This window comes from Musa acuminata, chromosome BXJ2-1, assembly GCF_036884655.1.
Source record: "Musa acuminata AAA Group cultivar baxijiao chromosome BXJ2-1, Cavendish_Baxijiao_AAA, whole genome shotgun sequence".
NCBI lineage: Eukaryota > Viridiplantae > Streptophyta > Magnoliopsida > Zingiberales > Musaceae > Musa > Musa acuminata.
In genome coordinates, this window is record NC_088338.1 from 28,492,208 (window position 1) to 28,520,130 (window position 27,923).

At 40.4% G+C, this 27,923-nt stretch overlaps 2 non-coding genes and 4 pseudogenes across 2 annotated transcripts; all 6 read left to right on the forward strand.

Annotated features, from left to right (window-relative positions):
* Nucleotides 1–2,476: 2,476 nt before the first annotated feature.
* LOC135599213 (5S ribosomal RNA) lies at nucleotides 2,477–2,595 on the forward strand (annotated as a pseudogene).
* Nucleotides 2,596–2,945: 350 nt separating this feature from the next.
* LOC135603341 (5S ribosomal RNA) lies at nucleotides 2,946–3,064 on the forward strand (annotated as a pseudogene).
* An 8,149-nt stretch (nucleotides 3,065–11,213) lies between these two features.
* LOC135602591 (5S ribosomal RNA) lies at nucleotides 11,214–11,332 on the forward strand (annotated as a pseudogene).
* A 351-nt stretch (nucleotides 11,333–11,683) lies between these two features.
* On the forward strand, nucleotides 11,684–11,802 carry LOC135599200 (5S ribosomal RNA). Its single transcript, XR_010481864.1, has one exon. It is a non-coding gene; the product is annotated as a 5S ribosomal RNA (ribosomal RNA).
* Nucleotides 11,803–12,153: 351 nt separating this feature from the next.
* LOC135602743 (5S ribosomal RNA) lies at nucleotides 12,154–12,272 on the forward strand (annotated as a pseudogene).
* A 350-nt stretch (nucleotides 12,273–12,622) lies between these two features.
* LOC135603383 (5S ribosomal RNA) lies at nucleotides 12,623–12,740 on the forward strand. The gene has a single exon (XR_010484110.1). It is a non-coding gene; the product is annotated as a 5S ribosomal RNA (ribosomal RNA).
* Nucleotides 12,741–27,923: the final 15,183 nt, after the last annotated feature.

A 27,923-nucleotide genomic window follows, 5' to 3' on the forward strand; every position in this document is an offset into this window, starting at 1 on the left:
CCGACAAACTCTCAGAAACCATTCTACGGACTCCCGGCAAGCTCCTAAACTTCACGATTTGATCTTGGCGAGTTCCAATGAGCTTCTTCGGTAAGCTCCGATCTTTCTCGACGAGCTCCGCGAACTTCCAACGAACCTTCCGGCGAGCTTCCGAAAAACCCTTCGGTAAGCTCCCTACTCATTCTCGGCTAGTTCCGGCAGCATTCCCGACGAACCTTCGGACTTCCATCGAACTCTCGAACTCGCAACAAATCCTTCGCACTTGACTCCGACACTTTGTTTCGCTTTATGTCTTCGTCGTTATCATAGTTAATCCTGCACACACAAGCCAAAACTCTACTCCGATCTAGACAATTATTACAAAGCGAATTGACATTCTGTTGCCCGGCACGTCATTGGTTGGTGCTTCGTCCGATTCTTCAACGCATCGTCCTCTCTTGCGGCTTGTTGCCCAATCGGCGGTTGACCTCTGCTACCCCGATATCCTTGGCGCAATCCCGCTCTCCTTGGCCCGATGCCTGACGTCCGAAGCCTTCTACCGTCCAATATCTTGACGTGATCTCCTCCGGCGCAACGTTAATTCCTCCTGTGTCAACTGTCTAATCCTGATCGAGTAGACCTGCATCACTCAGAATGTAGTTAAATCATAAACACATATTAATTAGTTTCATCATCAAAATCTGAGATTCAACATGCTATTTATTGTTCATACTGCCCTTTGTACTCTAGTGTTTGTCGGATAATGTGAACCTTTGCCAGAAATGGTAAAGGGAGTTATGCATAGAGCCTGCGATGCTCTGTCGGCCCCCTCTGACTTCACCTAGACCTGGGTGGATGGAACTCCCAGACGTGGGAGACTTCTGTCTGGTGGTCATTCAGAAATGGATGAATCACATTCTGTCTGTGGTCCCACTACACCTTCTGTATGTTTGATATGATATCCAAAGCTTTGGTTATGTTTTTCTATACATGCTTTGGATAAGAATGATATGAATGCAACGTTAAATTCGACGTTTGAGCTTCTGTTTCATATTTGTTCTTTGATATGCTTCGAAATGGTTCATATGTCATTGATATGCTTTGAAATGTTTCACATATTATTGATATGTTCCAAAATGTTTCATTTGTTATTGATATGCTCCGAAACATTTCATACCCCATTGATATGCTCCGAAATGTTTCATCTATTATTGTTACGCTTCGAAATGTTCCATGTCATTGATATGCTCCGGAACATTTCATATGCCATTGATATGCTTCGAAATGCTTCATCTGCTACTGTCTCAAATTATTATTCACAATACCCTTTGGTACTCTGGTGTTAGTGGGATTATTTGGACATTTGCCAGAAATGGTAAAGGGTATGTGCTTAGAGCCTACGATGCTCTAGATTATGTTTAGTGGTCATTCAGAAATGAATGGACCATATTATGTTTGGAATCCCACTTCACCTTCTATATGTTTCATCTGTTATTGTTACGCTTCGAAATATTCCATATGTTATTGATATGCTCCGGAACATCTCGTACGCTATTGATATGCTCCAATTACTCTATGCTCCATTTGCTATGAACTGATATGTTCTGAAATGTCCTATTTGCCATTGATATGCTCCAGAACATCTCGTACGCTATTGATATGCTCCAATTACTCTGTGCTCCATTTGCTATGAACTAATATGTTCTAAGATGTCCTATTTGCCATTGATATGCTCCGGAACATCTCATACGTTATTGATATGCTCCAAGTACTCTAAGCTCCATTTGTTATGAACCAAATATGTTTTGAATGATATGACACATATGATTTTGTATCTAATGAGATGGTATCCTTGAGAATTCTTGTATTCTGCCTTGCATTATGATATATTACTTGTTTGAAACCATTCCTTTTGTTCTGAATATGCTTTGTCACTTGCTGAGCTATTTTTAGCTTACTCCGTTGTTTTATAAATCTTTCAGGTCAAGTTATCACTCTTTGAGATGTTTTGAATTGGGCTGAAGTAGTGGAGAGCTATTCAGAATTATGGGCAAGTCTTATTGGTTATTATGTTATTATTGTATAAGCATATTTTGTATATAATGAAATATTGTCGATGAATCGAAATGGATATACTGTGTAAAAGTGTTAGAAGATCTCTCTTATTTGGAATTTCGGAATGTTAAGTCTAGTTTATGATGATATGAACTTGTGGTGAATAATTAGAGTTCTGATTGTATAATTTATTTAGCTTGTGGATTTATAAATGTTGTTCATGTTTGTCAAGTTTGGCTTGGGTTGCCATAAATGTGAATTATCGAGTGATGTGATATATGATTATAAACTGCACAGGTTTTATAGATGTGAATTTGATAGAATGTTTTTCAGTGTATTCAAATGTTAGTTTGGATCTTGGATTGATTTGTGATGAAAATTTTAATATCATGGTTATTATTTGAGGGGGTGTGACATAAGCGAGGGACGAAGCACACGAAATGGGTTCGATCATACCAGCACTAAAGCATTAGATCTCTTCAGAACTCCTAAGTCATGTGTGCTTGGGATAGAGTAGTGCTAGGATGGGTGACCCCTTGGGAAGTCCTCGTGTTGCACTCTTTTTTGCGTCCCGAGATATGAAAACCTCTCCCATAGACATCCGAGGTGATGGATTTGGGGCTCAGAAATTACCGTGACCGCTACGCAGTGAGTATCGTGGGGCTCGGAGAGAGCTTTCCGGACTGAGGTCGTAATAGTGATTCCAAGATCGTTCGAGAAAGTGTCGATGTTTCGGCGTGCACTTGCCGTGACCAATACGCAGTCGTTGGGCTGGCATTCGGAGAGAGCTTGCAATAGCGATTCCGTGATCGTTCGAGAAAGCGTCGATGGTTTCGTGACATGCAAGAGGCTCCGGACATTGATGCGCTGGCCGAAACATGTACATAGGCGAGGGACGAGGCATGCAAAATGGTTGCTAACATATCGGTACTAAAGTATTGGATCCCATGAGAACTCCGAAGTTAAGTGTTCTTGGGCAAGAGTAGTACTAGGATGGGTGACCCCTTGGGAAGTCCTCGTGTCGTACTCCTTTTTGCATCCCGAGATACGCTTATACAACAATAACATATATGCTAATAAAGATCTGCCCAAAATCTTCTAACTTTCCACTTCCTCAGCCCAATCTTAACATTTAAGCAAGCGACAAGCTATCCTGAAAAATTTATACAATAACGGGGTGAGCATATAAAGCTCAGCAAGTGACTAACATATCTATGTCAAAAGAGGACAATTTCCAAAGTGTTGGGAAAAACCTGTTAAAGCGGAATATTCTTTTCCCTCTTTGTGTATCAAAATGGGTTCCTCATCAAAATACCAACTTGATATCCAAATGTAAATATCAACCAGTACAGCATAAACAATAGAGCAAATAATCAATCACATAGTAAGACCAAATCTTTTTAACGTGGAAATCCCAATGTGGGAAAAACCACGGGACCGTAGTCCACCTCAAACTTCCACTATCAATAATAATGATAACATGTTTACAATAGGTCTTCTCTAGATAACTAGAGGATCACAATAACATCAAGATCATAGATCTTAGCTCAAGAATAGCATATCTTCATCACAAAAGATGGATCTCCTCGTAAGAGAATTCTAGGTCTCACAAAGTGGATATCACAGGAAAGTACCTTAGAGAGGGTAAACTGTAGATCAAGACCGTTAGGATTATAGAGTTTGCTGTAAGGATTCTCCACATAAAATTTGGGCCAAAACTGACAACTTTTGGCAACCGATCGTCAAACAGAAAACTCAAAAACCTTACTTTCTCTCTTTGTTTCTCTCTCCTCTTTTCTCTGCATGTCGTCACACATGTTTACTGTGCACACTCTTGCACGCTGCACTGCACACACACTTTACCAAACCCTATCTCTCTTAATTATTGATTTGGGCTCCAAAGGCCCAATTGTCCAAGCCCACATATGGGTTGGACCCAACAATTCTCCCCCTCCAACTCATATGGTGGGCTGTACCAAGCCCGCTCTTCGCCTACATGCTTCAAGCTTCTCCTTAGGCAAAGACTTTGTTAACATATCTGATTCATTCTCATTAGTATGCACTTTTTCCAACTGTAATTCTTTCATCTCAAGCACATCACGAATCCAGTGATATCTCACATCAATATGCTTGGATCTAGAATGGTATGTTGAATTCTTGGAGAGGTGAATGGCACTCTGACTGTCACAGTAAATAATATATCCTTCCTGTTTCAAGCCCAATTCCTGTAGAAACTTTTTCATCCATAAAGTTTCCTTATAGGCTTTAGTAACTGCTATGTATTCTGCTTCTGTGGTTGATAGAGCAACACACTTATGTAACTTAGACTGCCAAGAGACTGCTCCTCCAGCAAATGTCATTAAGAATCTCGAAGTGGACTTCCTGGAATTAGTATCACTTGCCATGTTTGCATTTGTGTAACCTTCTAACACAGGTTCATCATTACCAAAACATAAACATAACCTAGAAGTACCTCTTAGATATTTTAATATCCATTTCACTACTGCCCAATGTTCCTTTCTAGGATTTGAGAGAAATCGACTAACAACTCCAACTGCATGAGCTATATCTGGCCTAGTACAAACCATCGCATACATCAAACTACCTACTACAGATGAGTAAGGCACTCTGGACATTCCTTCTTTTTCTTTCTCACTTGTAGGACATTGTTTCGAACTAAGCATGAAATGACCTGCAAGTGGGGAACAAACTTCTTTGGCTTTACTCATGTTGAATCTTTCAAGAACCTTTTCAATGTAAGTCTTCTGAGATAGCCAAATCTTCCTTTTATTCCTATCATGAAGAATCTTCATGCCAAGTATTTGTTTCACCGATCCCAAGTCTTTCATGGCAAAAGGCTTACTTAGCTCTCTTTTAAGCTTTCCAATTTTTCCAATATCATGGCCAACAATCAGCATATCATCAACATATAGTAGTAAAATAATAAAATAATCATCTGAAAATTTTTTCATAAATACACAATGATCAGATGTGGTTCTATCATACCCTTGGCTCATCATAAATGAATCAAACTTCTTATACCACTGTCTAAGTGCTTGTTTGAGTCCATATAAGCTTTTCCTAAGCTTACACACCATATTTTTTTTCCCTTGACTTTGAAACCTTCTGGTTGCTCCACGTAAATTTCTTCTTCTAAGTTACCATAAAGAAATGCTATTTTTACATCAAGTTGCTCAACTTCTAAATTCAAGCGGGTAGCCAAACCAAGAACAACTCGGATAGAGGACATTTTCACAATTGGAGAAAATATTTCTTCAAAGTCAATACCTTTCTTTTGACTGAATCCTTTCACAATTAGTCGTGCCTTGTATCTTTGTTGTGAGCTATTGTTTTCAGTCTTCAATTTATAAACCCACTTGTTCTTGAGGGCTTTCTTCTCTTTAGGTAATCTTACCATGTCATAGGTATGGTTCTCTGTTAGGACTCTAGCTAGGAGAGTCCTAATTGAGAGGGACATTCTGTTAGGACTCTAGCTAGGAGAGTCCTAATTGAGAGGGACATTCATGTAGGAGGTTTTTTCTTAGAGAAGAATTAGGAGTTGTAAGGGAATATGAGTCTTGAGTAGGAGTCCTATTAGGAGTTGGTTAGAAGTAAGAGTCTTAAGTAGGAGTCCTATTATGAGTTAGGGTTTAGAAGCCCTATAAATAGTCATGTATTTCTTCTCTTTTCTTAAGCAATAGATGAATCTTTTCTGCAGCCTTTGAGCAGCAACTTGGAGGGAGGAACCCCTATAGAGTTCCAAGGAGGTCGATCCCTTAAAGAGTTCAACCCCAAGTTTAGAATTTGCAAGGGTTCTATCATTCTCAAGTAAGGATCTCATCTCTTCTTGCATGACTTTAACCCACTCATTCTTATTCTCATGTAGAATAGCTTCTTGGTAAGTTTCTGGCTCTCCCCCATTAGTAAGCATAACATACTCATGTGGAGGATATCTGGTAGAGGGTTGTCGCTCTCTAGTGGATCTTCTCAATGGAATCTCAATTGGTGGTGGAGGTAGCTGTTCAGTTGGTTCAGCATCATCAACTGTAGGTGCATCATCACTGGTATTCTCATCACAATCTTCTTGTTCATCTCCCCCATGATCATCATGAACTACAAGTGAATGAACTGGACCCAAACTCCAAGGAATATAAACAGAGGTTTCTGGCTTCTCAATATTATCACCATCATCAAACAATTGGTCTTCAAGAAACACAACATCTCTGCTTCTAATAATCTTCTTGTTCAATGGATCCCATAATCTGTACTCAAACTCTTCATGACCATATCCCAAGAAGATACATGCTTTTGCTTTACTATCAAGCTTGGACCTCTCATCTTTGGGAATATGAACAAATGCTTTACACCCAAAGACTCTTAAGTGATTATAAGATATATCTTTTCCTCTCCATACTCTCTCTGGAACATCACCTTTTAGAGGAACTGATGGAGAAAGATTTATCAGATCAATTATAGTTCTCATAGCCTCCCCCCAAAATGACTTTGGTAACTTGGCATGGGAAATCATACACCTAATCCTTTCTTCAATGGTTCTGTTCATCCTTTCTACCACACCATTCTGTTGAGGAGTTTTACGAACTGTTTTCTCAAGCCTGATACCATGGAACTTGCAATAATTCTTAAAAGGACCCCTGTACTCGCCACCATTATCTGATCGAATACACTTTAGTTTTCTGCCAATTTCTCTTTCAACATTGACATGAAACTCCTTGAAAACATCGAGTACCTGGTCTTTAGATTTCAAAGCAAAAGCCCACACTTTTCTAGAATGGTCATCAATAAAAGTAACAAAATAAAGAGCACCTCCAAGAGTTCTAGTTTGCATAGTACAAACATCAGTATGAACTAAATCAATAACATCTGATCTTCTATATGATGGATATGTTTGAAATGCAACTCTATGTGTTTTTTCAGCTAAGCAATGATCACAAGATTTAAGAGATGTACCTTGCAACTTTGGTAAGAACTACTTTCTAGCAAGAGTTTGAAGTCCCTTCTCGCTGATATGTCCAAGCCTCTTATGCCAAAGATCTATACTTTCACCTTTTTGAATTGCATTAATCTCTCCTTTGTGTAGCTTAGCTTCCATGACATAAAAAGAGTTAATCTTCTTTCCTTTTGCCACAATTAGAGAACCTTTAGTAAGTTTCCATTTGCTTTCACCAAAATAGTGTACAAAACCTTCATCATCAAGTCTACTTGTAGATATTAAGTTAAGACGAATATCTGGAACATGCCTTACATCTTTGAGTATTAATTTGCTCCCAATACTGGTCTCCAAGCAAATATCTCCAATACCCACAATCTTAGATATATCACTGTTTCCCATTCTGACATTACCAAAATCACCAGTAGTGTAAGATATAAAGAAATCACCATGAGAAGTAACATGAAATGAAGCACCAGAGTCAATTACCCAATTACTATCCTGAGCTACAAGACTAACACAACTTTCATCACAAACAATAGTGATATTACCTTTAGCAGCAACTGTATTGGTCACTTTCTCATTTTTCTTCATTTCATTCTATTCTCGCTTCCAAAACCTACACTCTTTCTTCATGTGACCTGGCCTATTACAGTGAAAACATTTGATAACTCTTCTAGACTTAGATCTTCCTCTATATCCATGTGGATTTCTGCTATGACTTCTTCCACGTCTTTCTTGTTTTTTAGTAACAAATGCACCAGAAGAAGATTCACCCTGTACTTTCCTTCTGGCATCTTTATTTAGCAAACTATCTTTAACCATATCTATAGTTAGAGTCCCCTCTGGCATGGAGTTATAAATAGTTACCACATACGTTTCCCAACTTTCTGGTAAAGAGCTGAAAAGTAATAATCCTTGCATCTCATCATCTATATTCATTTTTATAGCAACCAACTTGTTTGCAAGACTCTGAAATAGGTTTATGTGCTCAACAATGTTACCACCATCTTTATACTTCAAATTTACAAGCCTTCTGAGGAGAGAAATTCTATTTCCCATAGTCTTTTTCGCAAAGAGATTTTCTAACCTTTGCCAAACAACATCAGCTCTGATTTCATCTGAAATATGCTCATGCAAGTTTATATCCATCCATCTTCTAATATAGGCAATAGCTTTTCTATGTTGAACTTCTCATTCTTCTTCGTCCATAGTAGAAGGTTTATCTTTAACCTTGATAGACTTATACAAATCTTTGCAATAGAGCAAATCTTCCATCAGACACCTCCAAGTGGAATAATTTGATGAGTTCAATTTAATCATACAATCATACTCCATTTCAATCACACAAGAAAAACTAGCACTAAACAATCTGTCTGATACCACTTGTTGGGAAAAACCTGTTAAAGCGGAATATTCTTTTCCCTCTTTGTGTATCAAAATGAGTTTCTCATCAAAATACCAACTTGATATCCAAATGTAAATATCAACCAGCACAGCATAAACAATAGAGCCAATAATCAATCACACAGTGAGACCAAATCTTTTTAACGTGGAAAACCCAATGTGGGAAAAACCACGGGACCGTAGTCCACCTCAAACTTTCACTATCAATAATAATGATAACATGTTTATAATAGGTCTTCTCTAGATAACTAGAGGATCACAATAACATCAAGATCATAGATCTTGGCTCAAGAATAGCATATCTTCATCACATAAGATGGATCTCCTCGTAAGAGAATTCTAGGTCTTACAAAGTGGATATCGTAGGAAAGTACCTTAGAGAGGGTAAACTATAGATCAACACTGTTAGGATTGTAGAGTTTGTTGTAAGGATTCTCCACATAAAATTTGGGTCAAAACTGACAACGTTTGGCCACCGATCATCAAACAGAAAACTCAAAAACCTTACTTTCTCTCTCTATTTCTCTCTCCTCTTTTCTCTGCATGCCGCCGCACATGTTTATTGTGCACACTCTTGCATGCTGCACTGCAAACACACTTCACCAAACCCTATCTCTCTTAATTATTGATTTGGGCTCCAAAGGCCCAATTGTCCAAGCCCATATGGGCTGGACCCAACACAAAGAAATAAAGTTTCAAAATGCAAGGCAGAATATAAGAATTCATAGACGTAATATCATTAGGTGCAGAATCACAAATGTCATTTCAATCAAACATATTTGGTTCATAACAGATGGAGCATAGAGTAATTGGAGCATATCAACAACGAATGAAATGTTTCAGAGCATATCAATAACAAATGAAATATTTCGGAGCTTATCAGTGGCGTATAAATAACAAATGAAATGTTTCGGAGCTTATCAGTGGCGTATGAAATGTTCCGAAGCATATCAATGGCGTATGGAACATTTTGGAGCATATCAAAGAACAAATACCAAACAGAAGCTCAAACGTCGTATTTGACGTTGCATTCATATCATTCTTATCCAAAGCATGTACAAAAACACAAAACCAAAGCTCTAGATATCATATCAAACATACAAAAGGTGTAGTGGGACCACATATAGAATGTGATTCATCCATTTCTAAATGACCACCAGATAGAAGTCTCCTACGTTTGGGTGCTCCATCCCCCCACGTCTATGCATAACTTCCTTTACCATTTCTGGCAAAGGTTCACATTATCCCACAACACCAGAGTACAAAAGGGCAGTATGAACAATAAATAGCATATATCGGAAGCACACGCGGAACAACAAAACGTACATGTGCCTTTACGAGTCAATACGATGCAAGCAATAATTTCTCACAAATGTATTCAGATTTGAAAGGAAATGAAAGCAAGAGTATACACGGAATCCAAGCAATCATATATAGCTCAATTCAAATAAGAAGGTTAGATGAATTCAATATCTAAAGGAATGAAACTAAAATAGGCACATATCGAAAGCAAATGCGGAACAATGGGATATACATGTGCTTATATGAGTCAATGCGATATAGCATAAACGTTACACAAAATGTTTCAAGAATGTAAATAATTTAAAGACAAGAGAAAACCAGAATTCAAGCACTAACATAAGCCTCAATTAAGCGAAGGGAACTGAATGAAATCTATTTCCAAACGAATGAAACATAATACGCGAAATCGACCAAAGCTCGATTTCTGACAGAATTCAAGAGGCACATTGAACAAATACTTCAGATTATCAATTATGCTCTAATACCCTTAAGAAAGGTACTATCGAAAGATATATCAATCCATTTTCTAATGAAATAAGTTTCATATGAATCAAGGTTTCCAACAAGGAGTTACCATTGATTTAGTGACCAAAGGTCAACAACTAAATCACTGTTTTGCAGAATCCATAGGGCGAAATCAACAGAGAGCAGAATAGGCATTTGAATTCCAAAATTTTCAACCTATATATCAAAAGAAAGTTTTACAAGTCTAATTTAAAATGAAATTAGTTTGGTATATATCAGAATTTCCAACAGGAACTTACAGGCATTTTAGTATCAAAAGGTTAGAAATTTTGATCCCTGTTTTGCAGCATCCATAGGCTCATTTGAAACAGACGTTTGGGTAAGTATTCGGTGTCCAAAATTTTCAAAATCAGTGTCAAAAGAAAGGTATAAGAGTCTACTTTCAAATTAAAGGTCCTGCCTAAATCCACGTTTGGTGCTTAAAATTATGGCTGAAAAAATGTATAGGGTTCAGTTTACCAAAAAATTTCAGATCCATGATTTTGTATCTAACAAAAGAAATATCAGGTTCTAGGCTGAAATAATTTGAATAATTCAGAATAAATATGAGATCAAAGACTATTAATTCTGTAGGATGGGATTAGAATACTTGCTTTTGAGAATTATGACCCTAAATAAGAAGATTTGAGCAAGAAACCTCAAAGCCCCAAATTTTTTTCTTCTACTTCTTCCCTCTTTTTTTCTCTTCTTCTTTCTTTCTTTCTCTGTTCTTCCATGCAGCTGCCTTCTCTGGTTCCCTGAGAACGAAGGAAAAGAGGCTTAAATGGTAGGATTTGTAATTTTATACATTTTACAGTTTAGTCCTTGTATTATTATATTTACGATTAGATCCTCAAGGTTTACATATAGGTCCTCAGATTTTTCTTTTTTTTTCTTTTTGAACAAATCCCCCAAATCTTATGAATAAGTTCTCAGATTCATACTTTGGCTCTTTTATTAAATTTAAAATAGATACTTACATTACAACTAGAAACTTATACGAAAATTCAGAAATGAGGGATGTTACAATACCAGCACTAAAGCACTGGATCCCATCAGAACTCTAAAGTTTAGCATGCTTAGGCAAGAGTAGTACTAGGATGGGTGACCCCCAGGGAAGTCCTCGTGTCGCACTCCTTTTTGCGTCTAGAGATACGAAAACCTCTCCCGTAGACCTCCGAGGCGATGGTTTTTGGGCTCGGAAATTGTCGTGACCGCTACGCAGTTAGTATCGTGGGGCTCAGAGAGAGCTTTCCAGACTGGGGCTGCAATAACGATTCCGAGATCGTTCGAAAAAGTACCGATGGTTTTGGCTTGCGCTTGCCATGACCGATACGTAGTCGTTGGGCTGGGGCTCGGAGAGAGCTTGCAATAGCGATTTCGTGATCGTTCGAGAAAGCGCCGACTGTTTTGTGACACGCAAGAGGCTCTGGACATTGATGCACCGGCCCAAACATGCACATAGGCAAGGGACGAGGCATGTGAAACGGTTGCGATCATACCAGCACTAAAGCACCGGATCCCATCAGAACTCCGAAGTTAAGCGTACTTGGGCGAGAGTAGTACTAGAATGGGTGACCCCCTGGGAAGTCCTCGTGTCGCACTCCTTTTTGCATCCCGAGATACGAAAACCTCTCCCGTAGACCTCTGAGGCAATAGTTTTAGGGCTCAAAAATTGTCGTGACCGCTACGCAGTCAGTATCGTGAGGCTCGGAGAGAGCTTTTCGGACTAGGGTCGCAATAACGATTTCGAGATCGTTCGAGAAAGTGCCGATGGTTTTGGCGCGCACTTGCTGTGACCGTTACGCAGTCGTTGGGCTAGGGCTCGGAGAGAGCTTGCAATAGCGATTCTGTGATCGTTCGAGAAAGCACCGACGGTTTCATGACGCGCAAGAGGCTCCAGACATTGATGCGTCGGCCGCGACGTGCACGTAGGCGAGGGACGAACCATGAGAAATTGGTGTGAGCATACCGGCACTAAAGCACCATATCCCATCAGAACTCTCAAGTTAAGCGTGCATGAGCGAGAGTAGTACTAAGATAGGTGACCCCTTGGGAAGTCCCCGTGTTGCACTCCTTTTTGCATCCCGAGATACGAAAACCTCTCCCGTAGACCTCCGAGGCGATGGTTTTGGGGCTCAGAAATTGCTGTGACCGCTACGCCGTTAGTATCGTGGGCCTCGGAGAGAGCTTTCCGGATTGGGGTCGCAATAGCGATTCTGAGATCGTTCGAGAAAGTGCGATGGTCTAGGCGCGTGCTTGTCGTGACCGATACGCAGTCATTGGGCTGGGGCTCGGAGAGATCTTGTAATAGCGATTCTTTGATCGTTCGAGAAAGCGCCGACGGTTTCATGATGTGCAAGAGGCTCTGGACGTTGATGTGCCGGCCGCGACGTGCACATAGGCGAGGGACGAAGCACGCAAAACGGGTGCGATCATACCAGCATTAAAGCATCAGATCCCATTAGAACTCCGAAGTTAAGTGTGCTTGGGCGAGTGTAGTACTAGGATGGGTGCCCCTTGGGAAGTCCTCGTGTTGCACTCCTTTTTTCGTCCCGAGATATGTAAACCTCTCCCGTAGACCTCCGTGGTACCGCCCAGAACCCGAGAGGTCCAGCGGTGGCACCGCCAATACACTATTGGACTGGGCGGTGGCATCGCCCAGAACCCGAGAGGTCTGGCGGTGGCACCACCAGTGCACTGTCTGTCAGACATTGACAGGCGGTGGCACCGCCAACATTGGGAAACCCAAAAGTAATTCAAATTTGGAGCCCAAATTTGAATCCTCTTGGGGCCTATAAATACCCCTCTATTCTCAGTAAAGATAACACCTTTTTGACAAGTTAGAAAGTGAAAAAAAACTCTAGCAAAGTCTTGTTTTCAATAGCTTAAGTGTTCACCTCTCTCGTGTTCACCTCTCTCTTTCTCTTTAAAAACTCTGTAAGAGTGTGAACTACTTGTAAGAAGGTTGTAAAGGGATATTTGGTCCTTCCCCTTCAAAGTGATTTGCTAGTGGAAGTTGGGAGCCTCATCGAAGAAGGCTTCGAAAGTGGATATAGGTCACTTGACTGAACCACTATACATCGTGGTGTTCCTTGAATGTATGAGTGTTTAATTTTCTGAACCATTTCTCTACTTAGCTGCAAAATCATTCGATTTTCATCTCCCTACTCTTGACTATCTTTACTCATGCTATTTTAGCTAAGTCTTCCTTCGTCGAATCAAACTCTCTACACATTTACGAAATCAATTTCAAACTTACGTGTTTTAATTCACTGCACTAATTCACCCCCCCCCCCCCCCCTCTTAATGCCACTCCGATCCTAACAATTGGTATCAGAGCAAGGCTCACTCTCATATTTGGTTTAATACCCAAGAGAGATAGCTTACTCCAACATGCAAGAGGGTCACTCTATTATGCGTCTGCCTATGTTTAATGGGTCTGATTACACATATTGGAAGACTCATATGAGGATCTTCCTTATTTTCATGGATTTTGAGCTTTGGAATATTATCGAAAATGGATTTCAAAAATCTTCTCTTCCGATGAGCGAATGGGATGAATCGGAGAAGAAGGTTTTTGCTTTAAACACAAAGGCTATGAATGAATTTATGTGCTTGATAAAAATGAATTTAATCGTATTTCGATTTGTGATTCGGCTTTTAATATTTGGAGAACTCTTGAGGTTACTCATGAAGGCACTAGTCGAGTGAAAGAGTCCAAAATCAACATTCTTGTGCATGCTTAATTAGGAGCCAACTGGCCCTTAACAAGGCTGAATTGGGCCGAATTGAGTAGCCAATTCAGCCCCCAAAAACATGGTCGACGGTGGCACCGCTTGGAAAGCAGTGCTCTAGGATTTCTGGGTGGTAGTACCATGCAGACTAGGTGGTGGTACTATCGGTAGTGAATGCTACTAGTGGTGGTATCACCCTTATCAGGTGGTGGTACCGCCCGATGTTAGATTAGCAGCGGTAGTACCGCTTATTAACGACGATGGTACCGCTAGTGCCCCGGAATCCAGGGATGTGACACTTTTTTGGCGCCAATTTTGAAGCCACTGGGGTCTATAAAAACCTCACTCTTTTCTGCATGAAAGGGCACGAAAGTATTGGCTTAATCTTGAATTCTTGAGTCTTAAAAGTGTTGTAAAAGTTAGAAAGAGTTCTCCTCCTTCATCTCTTAGCCTTGTAACCATCCAAGAAAGAGGAGTGAGACTTGTAAGGGTTGTCTCCTAAACCTGACAAAAGGATAAAAAGGTGTAAAATATGGTTGGCTTTCGCCTATTGAAGGAAGGCCTTTAGTGGACGCTGGTGACCTTGTCGGAGGAGGAATCCGAAAGTGGATGTAGGTCACATTGACCGAACCACTCTAAATTCCGGTTTGCTTTTCATTTATGCAATTTACATTACTGCAAATCTTCTTAATCTTCTCTTGCACTTTTACGAAAGCTTTCAAGTTCAACTTATCTCCGAAATGAATTGAAACGAAACTATTTTCATTGGAATCAATTTTAATCGAAACGAACATTTTTTTGAAATCAAGAAAGTTTTCTGCTGCACTAATTCACCCCCACTCTTAATATCACTATGAATCCTAACAGTTGGTATCAGAGCAAGGTTCACTCTCATTTGGTTTTAAACCCAAGAGAGATGACATTTTTCGGCAATCAAAAGGGTCATTCAATTACACGTCCGCATATGTTCAATGGGACGGATTACACATATTGGAAGACTAGAATGAGGATCTTCCTAATTTCAATATATTTCGAATTATGGAGTATTGTAGAAAATGGATTTCAAAAGTCTTCTCTTCCAATGAACGATTGGAATGAATTGAAGAAGAAGACTTTTGTTTTAAACGCAAAGGCTATGAATGCCTTGTTTTGTGCCTTAGATAAAAACAAGTTTAATCATATGTCCATTTGTGAAATGATATTTGATATTTGGCATACACTCGAAGTGACTCATGAAGGCACTAGTAGAGTGAAGGAGTCAAAAAATAATATTTTAGTGTATACTTATGAATTGTTTCGAATGAAACCGAGTGAGACCATTGGAGACATGTACACCCAATTTACGGATGTTGTCAATGTTCTAAAAGGACTTGGTAAAAGTTTCTCAGTAATAAAATTTTAAGATCTCTTCCAAAGAGTTGGGACCCTAAAGTCACGACCATTCTAGAGGCCAAAAATTTAAATAACATTCCTCTCGAAGAATTAATCGGGTCACTAATAACCTATGAGATGACTTGTAATGCTCATGAAGAGTTAGAGAATAACCTTCCAAATAACAGGAAGAATATGGCTCTAAGAACTCAAGAAGACCACTTGAAAGAAAATTCAAGTGATGAAGACTTTGATGAAGACTTGACACTATTAACAAAAAGGTTCAAAAAATTTATAAAAGGAAATAAATTTAAAAATGATACTAAAAATAAATTTGAACCTAAGAAAGAACAAATGATATATTATGAATACAAGAAGCTAGGACATTACAAGAGTGAATGGCCCCAAGCAAAGAAGAGACAACCGAAGAAGAAGAAAGCTCTTAAAGCAACATGGGATGACTCAAGTTCATCCGAAGAAGAGGAGCCAACCAACACCGAGCAAGTTGCTCACTATGCACTAATGGCTATTGGAGATGAGGTAACAAGTTCATTTGATGCAAATTTATCATTTGTTGAATTATTAAATGCTTTTCATGATTTATTTGATGAATACAAATCAATTAGTAAAAAATATAAATTGTTAAAAAAGGAGGATGATTCTCTTGTTAGTGATTATAATAGATTAAAAGTTGAGCACAATGATAGTTTAGCTTCATGTACGAAATGTGATGAACTATAAATACTTCAAAAGGAAAACTTGCTACTTAAGAAAGCCTTAGAAAAGTTTGAGGTCGGTAGCAAATCCTTGAACATGATCCTTGCTAATAAGGGTCACGTTTATAGAAAAGGTGGAATTGGATTTGTGAGTAACTCTTACCAAAATACAACTACCTTTGTTAAAGGCCCTACTTTGCATGTTTCACCTCGAAAGAAATGTAACTTTTGTTACAAATTTAGGCATGTAGCTTATCATTGTCCATTTAAGAAATGTAGTCCACACAAATTGATTTGGGTTCCTAAAAGAACCTCAAATGACTCAATGCAATATGATAAGCTATGTAGATCGATTTTTGAGGTACTCAAGGTCAAATGGGTACCTAAAAATCATCCTTTTTTGTAGAAACGTTTACCATCACAAGCTAGGAGCAAGAGATGGTACCTTGATAGTAGATGCTCAAGGCATATGATCGGAGATCCATCCCAATTCTCTAAACTCACTGGCATAGACGAAGGATATGTCACCTTCGAAGATAACAACAAGGGTAAAATCATTGGCAAAAGAACCATAGGTAACAAATCCACATTTTCTATTGAAGATATATTGTTTGTTGATGGCTTAAAGCATAACCTTATGAGCATTAATCAATTGTGTGAAAAAGGATACATCATTAGATTTAAATTCAATGCTTGCATTATTGAAAAACCATTCAAAAACACATCTATGATTGCTCTAAAACAAAATAATGTATACACTATTGACATTAATGATCTTTGTAATGAAATGTGTTTTTCGGTTTTGAATGATGATACTTGGCTTTGACATAGGAGGTTAGGTCATGCAAGCATGAAACTAATCTCTCAAATTTCATCTAAAGAACTTATGAGAGGAATTCCTCACATATGTTCATCAAAGATAATGTATGTGATGCATGTTAACTAGGAATGTAAATAAAAAGTAGTTTTAAACCAAAGAACCAAATAAGTACCTCTAGGCCATTGCAATTAATCCATATGGACATATTCGGACCAATTGCTACATCAAGCCTAGGAGGAAACAAATACGCATTTGTCATCATGGATGATTATAATAGACACATATGGACTAAATTTTTAGCACACAAAAGTGATTGCTTTAGATGTTTCTCTAAGTTTTGTTAACTTGTTCAAAATGAAAAGGGATTTATGATTTCATCAATTCAAAGTGATCACAATGGTGAATTTCAAAACTATGATTTCTAAGAATTTTATGAATCTAATGGATACAATCACAACTTCTCTACTCTAATAAATCCTCAACAAAATGGAGTAGTAGAAAGAAAGATGTTAGGACTCTAGCTAGGAGAGTCCTAATTGAGATGGACATTTATGTAAAACCTACCTAAGTCGACCCCTATTAAAGAGGTGAAGAGGCCGGCTAGGGTTAGGAGGTTATTTCTTAGAGAAGAATTAGGAGTTGTAAAGGAATAGGAGTCTTGAGTAGAAGTCCTATTAGGAGTTGGTTAGAAGTAGGAGTCTTAAGTAGGAGTCCTATTAGGAGTTCGGGTTTAGAAACCTTATAAATAGCCATGTATTCCTCCTCTTTTGATAAGCAATAAATGAATCTTTTCTACAGACTTTGAGCAACAACTTGGAGGGAGGAACCCCTATAGAGTTTCAAGGAGGCCGATCCCCTAAAAAGATCAACCCCAAGTTTAGAATCTACAAGGGTTTTAACACCTGGTATCAGAGTAGCATTCTTGGCATCTTGCTACCCTTCCACAGCCATCCATCAACCCTCCATAGCCATCCAAAGCAATACCCATAATTGCTTAAAAGATCGTTGTCCAATTCCACCGTCACCTCCACCACCGCAGATCATCCTTTGATCTCCCCGTGAATTGCAACAGATTTTGGTTTCCTACCTTACTGCTGCTGCAATTTAGTTATCCTTATTTAAAAATCCAAAACAAAATTATTTCATCTTTATGACGAAAGATACATTGCAGAATTCCAACCATATAGCACCATCTGTTTGATCTTGCTACTGTGTTTTTCTATCCAAATCTCTACGAAATTTTTATGACATCTTTGACATTTCCTAACAGCAGATTTTCTATGGTTTTGTCAAAAAAATTCTCAATATAAACCATTGATATTTTATGTCTAATCTGCTATACTTGAAAATTTGCACTGTAAAATTTCAGCCGCATAGCACTGTTTGTTTGATCTTGATACTATGTTGTTTCTATCCAAATCTCTACGAAATTTTTATGATAGCTTTGAAACTTCCTAACAGTAGATTTCCCTTTAGTTTCATTAAAAAATTCTCAATATAAACTACTGATCTTTTACGTCCAATCTGCTATACTTACAAATCTATGCTGCAGAAAATTTCAGCCGTATATTATTGCCTTAACCCATCTATTTGTAATTTTTTTTGAATGAAATTTCTTATACACTTCATAGATCATCTTGGCTTTCATCTAATATTGATCTATTAAGGAATTAATCTCTAAAAATGATTTTGTATTGCTGTAAATTTTCGTCGTAAACCGCTGAAATTTTTCGACGAGAATTCTGCAATCGCAACTTGCACCAATTTCCTTGCTATTATACTGCCAAAATTTTCTTGATTAAATTAGACATCCTTGCTATCATATAAACTATGATTTTTCTATCAATTCTCTTCTCAATTCTCTCAATTTTTTTGTGGAAATTACGTCGAGAAACCATTGTTTCTTCGACTACAATTCTACTCTTACAAGACAGCACATACTTGCTACAACTTCCACTTATTTCTATCAAACCTTTGCTACCATCTACCACAGATCCAAAAATTTCATCCACAGCCCTAAAACTCCACTAAACCACACCCTCAAATTGCACCCAAAACAGCCACAAAACAAGCCTAAACCGCAGCCTACATCTACCAATCCACCAACCCTTTCGGCCATCACCTCTCTCAACCTATACACGCCTTTAACCCGACAACAAAAGAGAGATCATAACATCATAGATTTGGAGGCATATACTATGGCATCTGAGGAGATAATCTGCTAAATTTGAAGCCTTTGAGACACGAATGGAGGATACGATTCGGACACTCTTTACTGAACTCAGATTGGGCCGACCACTAGGCCCGAAATCACATCAAGGAGAGAGCTCTGCCCAATCGCACCAAGCCCGAAGAGATGACTTCCAAAAGAGGGGAGGTTCTATGATCGATCCCAACTATCCACGCATGAGGGTGGACTTCCCTAGATGAGAAGAAGGAGACCCGATTGGTTGGATTTTGCATGCAGAGCGATATTTTTGGTACCACAAAACTGCGGACGCATCTATGGTGAAAATTGCAGCTATACATCTTGAAGGGGATGCCATACAGTGGTTTGACTGGTTTGAACACACTTATGAAGTCCTTTTATGGTGATAATTCAAAGAAGGATTGATGATCCGCTTCAGACCAACCGATTACGAGAATATTGACGGACAATTAGCAAAGATCCGACAAACCTCCACCATTCAGGAGTACCAAACTAGGTTTGAAAGGTTATCTAATCAAACTCATGATTGGTCTCAAAAACATCTATTGAGGACCTTCATTGAGGGCTTGAAGCTGGAGATCCGAGGAGAAGTTAAAGCGCGACAACCGTATACGCTTATGGCAGCCATCTCTTTCGCACGACATCAAAAGGAGCAATTGAACCATGAAGCTCGGAGGACTAGGGTCGCTCCTCAACCAGTAATATTGAAGCCCTCAGCCCCCCCTACTGTCGACCAAGTCCCTACACCAAAGAGGTTAACAAGAGAAGAGCTTCGGGAGCGATATGCTAAGGGGTTATGTTGGCATTGTGACGAGCCGTGGAGCCATGAGCATCGTTGTAGTAAAGGGAGACTTCTTATGATTGAACCAATAGAAGAAGAGTTCATTGAACATCCAGAAAAGAGCCTTGAACATGAAGAAGAAGATGCAAAAGAAGAGCCACAACCGACCGAAGTTACGGTACATGCACTAGCCGGCTACTTAGACCCGCAAACGATGAAAGTTGGAGACCTTCTCAAACAACAACCGATCAGTGTTCTCATCGACACGGGCAGTACTAATAACTTTCTAAACAGTAAGGTTACTATCCAAATGGCCTTACCTATCGAGAATTGCAGCAGGTTTGACATTAAGGTCGCCGATGGATGGATTTTGAAGTATGATCGTAGGCGCCCGCAAGTGAAACTATTGCTGATCATGAGGCCTTACCAAGAGATAATTGCATATTTCTTCCTTCTCCCTCTTCATGATCATAAGGCCATGCTTAGAATTAAATGGTTGATAATATTAGGTGATATTTCTTGGAATTTTATGCAACTAATTATGAAATTTTACAGTAAGGAGAAACAGGTGATACTGAACAGGAAACGTGGGGGCGACGTAACGACGATTTGCACACAACAAATGAAGAAGGTTTTGCATAAAGCATACAGCAACTTTTTGGTACAACTTGAGCAACAAACTAAGGGAGAGCCAATAGAATTTGAAGATCTAAACCTACTTCCTTTACTTGCTGAATTTTTAGATATATTTGATGAACCGCACAACCTACCTCTTACCCGTCGGCATAATCATTATATAATGATTCTTTCAGGCAAACCTCTAGCAAATACTCGGCCATATCAGTATCTACATCTCTAGAAGGATGAAATAGAAAGGATTGTAAAAGTGATGCTCGAAACAGGAGTTATTTGGCCAAGTTGCAACCTCTACTCTTCACCGGTGCTACTTGTACGCAAGAAGGACGGAACATGGCGAATATGCGTTGATTACCGAGCTCTCAATGGCATAACCATCAAGGATAAATATCCTATTCCAGTAGTAATTGAATTGCTATATGAAAGGGAGCACAAATCTTCACAAAGCTAGACATTCGATCCGGGTATTATCAAATACGAGTGTATGAAGAAGTCATACCGAAAACTGCCTTTCGAACACACAATGGCCACTACGAATTTTTACTTTCTTCAACAAAAGGTGGAATATCTTGGGCATATCATATCAGAGGAAGGTATGACGGTGGACCCCTTCAAAATTGAAGCAATGCAAAACTGGCCTACCCCGAGGAATATAAAATTGCTACATGGCTTTCTGGGTTTAGCAGGCTACTACCGTAAGTTCGTGAAAAGTTATGGAAAGATCAGTGCACCACTTACTTCCTTACTAGAAAAAAATGTCTTCCAATGGTCAGACAGAGCCTCCAATACCTTCGACAAACTTAAGGCAGCCATAACGACGACGCCGGTGCTAGCGCTACCAGATTTCAACCGACCCTTCATCATTGAGGCCGATGCATCTGGAGACAGAATGGGAGACGTTCTCATGTAAGATGGTCGACCACTCACATACATTAGCAAGACATTGTCTCCCCCCTATCTAAACATGTTAACATATGATAAGGAGATGCTCGCCATTGTGCACGCAACAACGAGGTGGAGATCGTACTTAATCAGGTGATACTTTCAAATCAAGACTGACCATAAAAGCCTAAAATATCTCTTGGAGTAGAAGATATCTTTCCCCAAGCAGCAAAAATGGGTAACAAAACTTCTTGGATTTGATTATGAAATAACTTACAAAAAGTGGAAAGAGAATGTTGTTGCAGATGCACTTTCGCAACTACCTGAGCAAGTTGAATTTTCGGTCGTTTCACTTCCGACCAACGACTTTCTTGAGGATATTAAGATGGAATGGTAGGAAGATTCGGAGACTAGTAAGATCATAAAAAAATTGGAGGAAGCATCAAGCTCCGTGGCTCATTACAATTGGGACTCAAAAGAATTATATTATAAGGGACGTATTGTGCTTATAATAAATTCTACTTGCATCTTCAAGAGCAGATTTTGGACAAAGTTATTCCATATACAGGGTACTAAATTGAAAAGGAGTATGGCATATCACCCACAAATCGACAGCTAGACAGAAGTTGTAAATAGGTGCTTGGAGACAGCCCAAAGCTAGCCACCAAATATATGACTATCCAAGGAGAACTCCAGACCCAGCCAAGTGTCATTATTGATCGATGGATCGTGACTCGACAACGATGACCCACTACTAAAGTGCTAATACAATGGGTGAACCTACTAATAGAAGATGCCACTTGGGGGAACTATGACGACTTAAAGTTCAAATTCCCAAAATTCATGAATCGTCAGCCTCGAGGACAAGGCTGATTTGAAGAGGGTGGGTCTGTTAAGACTCTAGCTAGGAGAGTCCTAATTGAGAGGGACATTCATGTAAAACCTACCTAAGCCGACCCCTATTAAAGAGGTGAAGAGGCCGGCTAGGGTTAAGAGGTTGTTTCTTAGAGAAGAATAAGGAGTTGTAAAGGAATATGAGTCTTGAGTAGAAGTCCTATTAGGACTCCTAACCAACTCCTAATAGGACTCCTACTCAAGACTCATATTCCTTTACAACTCCTTATTCTTCTCTAAGAAACAACCTCTTAACCCTAGCCGGCCTCTTCACCTCTTTAATAGGGGTCGGCTTAGGTAGGTTTTACATGAATGTCCCTCTCAATTAGGACTCTCCAAGCTAGAGTCCTAACATATTACCTCATGCTAGTAGTGATGAAAGGCTATGACGAAACATTTTATAAATGCATGAAGTGTTTATACATATCTTGATGTTTGATACATGGAAGTTATTGACAAATGTATCTCTTATGGATTTCACTCTTATGAATTTTTAATGAGAAATGGATTTGATGTAATGCTCTTCTTGTTGGGAAATTTTGGAGGCAACATCACATGCACAGTGTAAGAACAAAAAATAAAATCCCCTATTTCCAAAGAGATATTCATCGTCATGTGAAGATTGATGCGCAAAAATCCATGAAACTTAAAACTGTGTATAGAGTGTATTGTGTTACTAGGGAGATCGTATATCCCTAAATCCTTACAGATCTCTGGGAGAGGGTGAAGGAGGTCATGCGTCCTCCTCTCTAGCGGTGATCCATACAGTAGGGCTACGACGATGCTCCTCAAAACTCTAGACCTGCTCTGAGGTGGAGAGGGGGAGGAGAATAGGAGAGGCAAGCAAAGGCTCTAGCCTATGAACCACTGAATTCCTCCTATTTATAGAGGTCCCCTGTCAACTTAAACCTAATTGATCCTCCCCTATTGGATATTGAATCTCCATCTGACTATCCAAGCCTCTTAGATTAGTAGATCTCTATCCAATAATCTCTTATGGGCTATGGGCTCTTATAGTTAGGAAAAGAGTTGGCACTAAGCGCGCGGGGGGGGGGGGGGGGGTTGAATTTGTGCAGCAGATAAAAACCTCAGTTCTGAAAAACTTTTCGTATGATTAAAATCGATCTTGGAAAGATGCTTAGATTGAAGGCGTGTCCATAAACGTATTGAAGATAGTTTCTATTTAATGTAAATTGCAATAAGTAAATGCAAACCAGATTTTATAGCGGTTCGGTCATCATGACCTACATCCACTCCGTCGATTCCTCTTCCGTCGAGGCCACCGGCATCCACTATCGGTCTTCCTTCAATATGTTGAATCTCAGATTTTGATGATGAAGTCAATTGTCATTTGTTGTCTAATCTATGTGTTGAGATAAGTGTGCAGGATTAACTACGATGAAAGATAGACAAGCAGCAGGAGTTGCGCCGGAGTCAAGTTCATGATCACGTTGGGAGTTCGAGAGTTCGACGGAAGTTCGGACGGTCGTCGGAGGTTCTATGAGAACAGATCCGAGAAGTCCAGAAGCTTGCCAAGCGAAGCTCGTCGGAACTTGCCAAGTGGATCGTCGCAAAGTCCAGGAGTTTACCGGAAGTCCGCAGGAGCATCACCGAGGGTTCATCGGATGATCGACGGAAGTTCGCCGGAAACTCGCCGGAAGGAGCGATTGACGCACCGAAGCAAAGCTGCAGAAGTTGTCTTAGATTTAATCGTAGTTAGCACGTTGATTAAGTTGGAAAATGGGAGGTGATCCCATTGGCTTAATCTTGGGGCAATTGGGCCCCTGAAAGATTGAAATTGGGCCGAATGGAATGAACCATTCGGACCCTGATTGCACCAGGAGGTGCAACCGCCCAGGCCAGGAGGTGGCACCGCCTGGGCTAGGCCTTCCAGCGAGACTGGGCGGTACAACCTCCCCAGCAGAGAGGTGGCACCGCCTGAGCTCAGTCTTCGAGCTAGACTGGGCGGTGCAACCTCCCTGACAGAGAGGTGGCACCGCCTGAGCTCAGTCTTCGAGCAAGACTGGGCGGTGCAACCTCCCTGGCAGAGAGGTGGCACCGCCTGAGCTCGGTCTTCGAGCTCTGCCAGGCGGTGCAACCTCTCCAGTCAAGAGGTGCAACCGCCTGATCCCAGAATTCCGGGATTTGATTGTTTTGAGCTCCAAATTTGAATTGGGTTGGGGCCTATAAATTCCCAACCCATTCAGCACTGAAAAGACACAGACCTACACCGAAATCTTGATCTTTTCTGTGATTCTAAGAGCTCAAAAGTGTTGTAAAGCCTTTAAGTCTCCTCCTTCTGTTCTTCAAGTTTTCAGTTGTAAAGTGAGGAGAGAAAGGTCTGTAAAGGTTGTCTCCTGAGCCTGTCAAAAGGAGAGAAACTGTAAAAGGGCAGTTTGGCCTTCGCCTATTGAAGGAAGGCCCCTAGTTGACATCGGCGACCTCGTCAGTGGAGGAAGCCAAAAGTGGAGTAGGTCAAGGCTGACCGAACCACTCTAAATCTTTGGCTTGCGTTTATTTTTTAGCACTTTATCATTACTGCAAACCTCCTTCATTACTACTGCTCTCTGCGCTTTCACGAACAAGTTCTAAGTGCTGTTCTTCCGAATCTGCATTCAGACGTAAATTCATATTTTCGTACATTACAGTTTACGTTTACGTTTGATTCTACAGAACTGTCTTCCGTGCTTTTACGAACGAGTTTCTTTGCAGTTTACACTTACATTTTGATCCTATTGATAACTGCAAACTGTCCTCTACAATTTTACGAACGAGTTTCAACATTTAGACGTAAAACTGCATTTAGACGTAAATCGGCTTTCCTCGCACAATCATCAGATCTCAGTTCACGTTTACGTCTTGATTTCAACTGCATACTGCCTTCTGCGAGTATACAAACGAGTTTCAAAGTTCAGACGTAAATCTGCGTTTAAGACGTAAATATGCGTTTAGACGTAAATCTGCGTTTAGACGTAAATCTGTTTTTGGCAGATTACTTTTTGAGCTGTACAACAGCAGCACATTGTCTTTATACTTCTGCTTAAACTGCTCCTAGACGCAAACTGTGTTTAGACGCAATCTGCGCTTAGACGCAATCTGCGTTTAGACGCAATATGCGCTTAGACGCAATCTGCGCTAAGACGCAAACTACGCTTAGACGCAATCTGAGTTTAGACGCAATCTGCATTTAGACGCAAACTGCGTTTAGACGCTAACTGTGTTTAAACGTAAACTACACTTAATCATAAGTAATCTTAGAATCGGCTTTTGCATCAAAATAGTCTTTATCGAACGAACGCAGCTTTCATTTTTTAATCGCTGAAAAATATCCGCTGCACTAATTCACCCCCCCCCCCTCTTAGTGCTCTCGATCCTAACACAATAGGCAAAGACCAACCATCTTTTACACCCCTCTTCTCCTTTTCACAGGTTTAGAAGACAACCTTTACAAGCACACACACTCCTCTCTAAACAGAATTATAAGTTTAAGCTAGAGGAGGGATTTCTCAAGTGATTTCTATAGCGTTTTCTTACTTTAAAACTCTCTGTACTTGTGTATGTTAACCAGGAATGAGAGGGGTATTTATAGGCCTCAAGTTGATTCAAACTTGGAGCCTAAAATATTTTATCTCGGGTTTCCTAGGTCCGGGCGGTACTATCACTTGTGCTCGGCGATACCACCGGTAGTGTCAGTTTGACACTAACACTGCACTAGGCGGTACCACCACCCAGTCTGGCGATACCACTGCCTGGGAGGCTGTGCTGGGTGGTACCCCTACCTGCAGCCTCTCGGAGGCTGTGTCTAGGCGGTACCACCGCTTGACACAGTCTTGGAGACTCTGCCACGATGGTATCACCTCTTGGGGCACTGTTTGGGCCTTTTTATTGGGCCCAACACAATTCTTACATGGGCCCAACTGGCCCATAATTGGGTTGACCCAATTCCAAACCCAATTACATGCTAACTATGAAATCTAAGACATACTTAAGTTAAATAAGTCCGTAAGTCTTGGTTTCTTCCGGCGAGCTTCCGGCGATCTTTCGGGGAACTTCCGATGATCTCTCGGCAATGTTCCAGTGTGTTAGGATTGAGAGCACTAAGAGGGGGGGGGGGGTGAATTAGTGCAGCGGAAAACTTTCTGCGATTAAAATCGAAAGCTGCGTTCGACCGATAAAAACAACTTCTGTATGAAAATTGATACTAATCAATGTTAATGTCAAACTAAGCAGGCAGTTTGCAACTATGATGAAAACCAGAATATCGGCGCAAACTGAAATCTGAAGTTCGTACGAAGAAACTGATTTACGTCTAAATGCTTATTCATAAATCACCTGATTAGATAAGACGCAGTTTAAGCAGGAGTATAAAGGCAGTGTGCAGTATTGGTAAAGCTCAAAACGTAAATGCAATCTGCAATATGATGATCATATGAAAAAGTAGATTTACGTCTAAACGCAGATTTACGTCTAAACGCATATTTACGTCTAAACGTAGATTTACGTCTAAACGTTGAAACTTGTTTGTAAAATCGCAGAGGGCAGTAACTATTGAGACGTTTGCAGTGAAGGTAAAATGCTTAAAGGAAATGCAAACCGAGATTTAGAGTGGTTCGGTCAATCTTGACCTACTCCACTTTTGGCTTCCTCCACCGATGAGGTCACCAACATCAACTAGAGGCCTTCCTTCAATAGGCGAAGGCCAACCACCTTCTTACAGATTCACTCCTTTTGATGGGCTTAGGAGACAACCCTTACAGAAGTTTTCTCTCCTCTCTTTACAACTCAAACTTTGAAGAACAGAAAGAGGAGAACTAGTAGTTTTGAGCTTTAAGAACCACAGAAAGACAGCAAGATTTCGAGTGTGTGTTCTGTGCTTTCAGTGCTGAATGGGTGGGGTATTTATAGGCCCCAACCCAGTTCAAATTTGGAGCTCAATTCTGTCAATTCCCGAAATTCCGGGATCAGGCGGTTGCACCTCCTGATTGGGGCGGTTGCACCGCCTGGCAGAGCTCGAAGATTGAGCCTCTGGGCGGTGCCACCTCTGTCAGGGGCGGTTGCACCTCTCTGCCAGAGCTCGAAGACCGAGCTCAGGCGGTTGCACCGCCTGGCAGAGCTCGAAACTTGAGCTCTGGCGGTGCTACCTCTTGGCAGAAGAGGTTGCACCGCCCAATCTCGCTCGGAGACTGAGCCCGGGGCGGTGCCACCTCTTGGCTGGGGCGGTTGCACCGCCCAGTCTCACTGGGAGACATAGTCTGGGCGGTGCTACCTCCTGGCTTGGGCGGTTGCACCTCCCACAGCAATCAGGGTCCGAATGGGTTAATCCATTCGGCCCAATTTGATTCTTTCAGGGGCCCAATTACCCCAAGATTAAGCTAATGGGATCACCTCTCATTTCTAACTTAATCAATGTGCTATCTACGATTATTTCCTAAGACATATTCTGCAGCTTGCTCCGGTGCGTCAATCGCTTCTTCCGGCAAGTTTCCGGCGAACTTCCGTCGATCATCCGACGAACCCTCGGTGATCCTCCTACGGACTTCCGGCAAACTCCTGGACTTGCGACGATCCACTTGGCAAGTTCCGACGAGTTCCTTTGGCAAGCTTATGGACTTCTCGGATTTGTTCCCGCAGAACCTCCGACGACTGTCTGAACTTCCGTCGAGCTCTTGAACTCCCAACGTG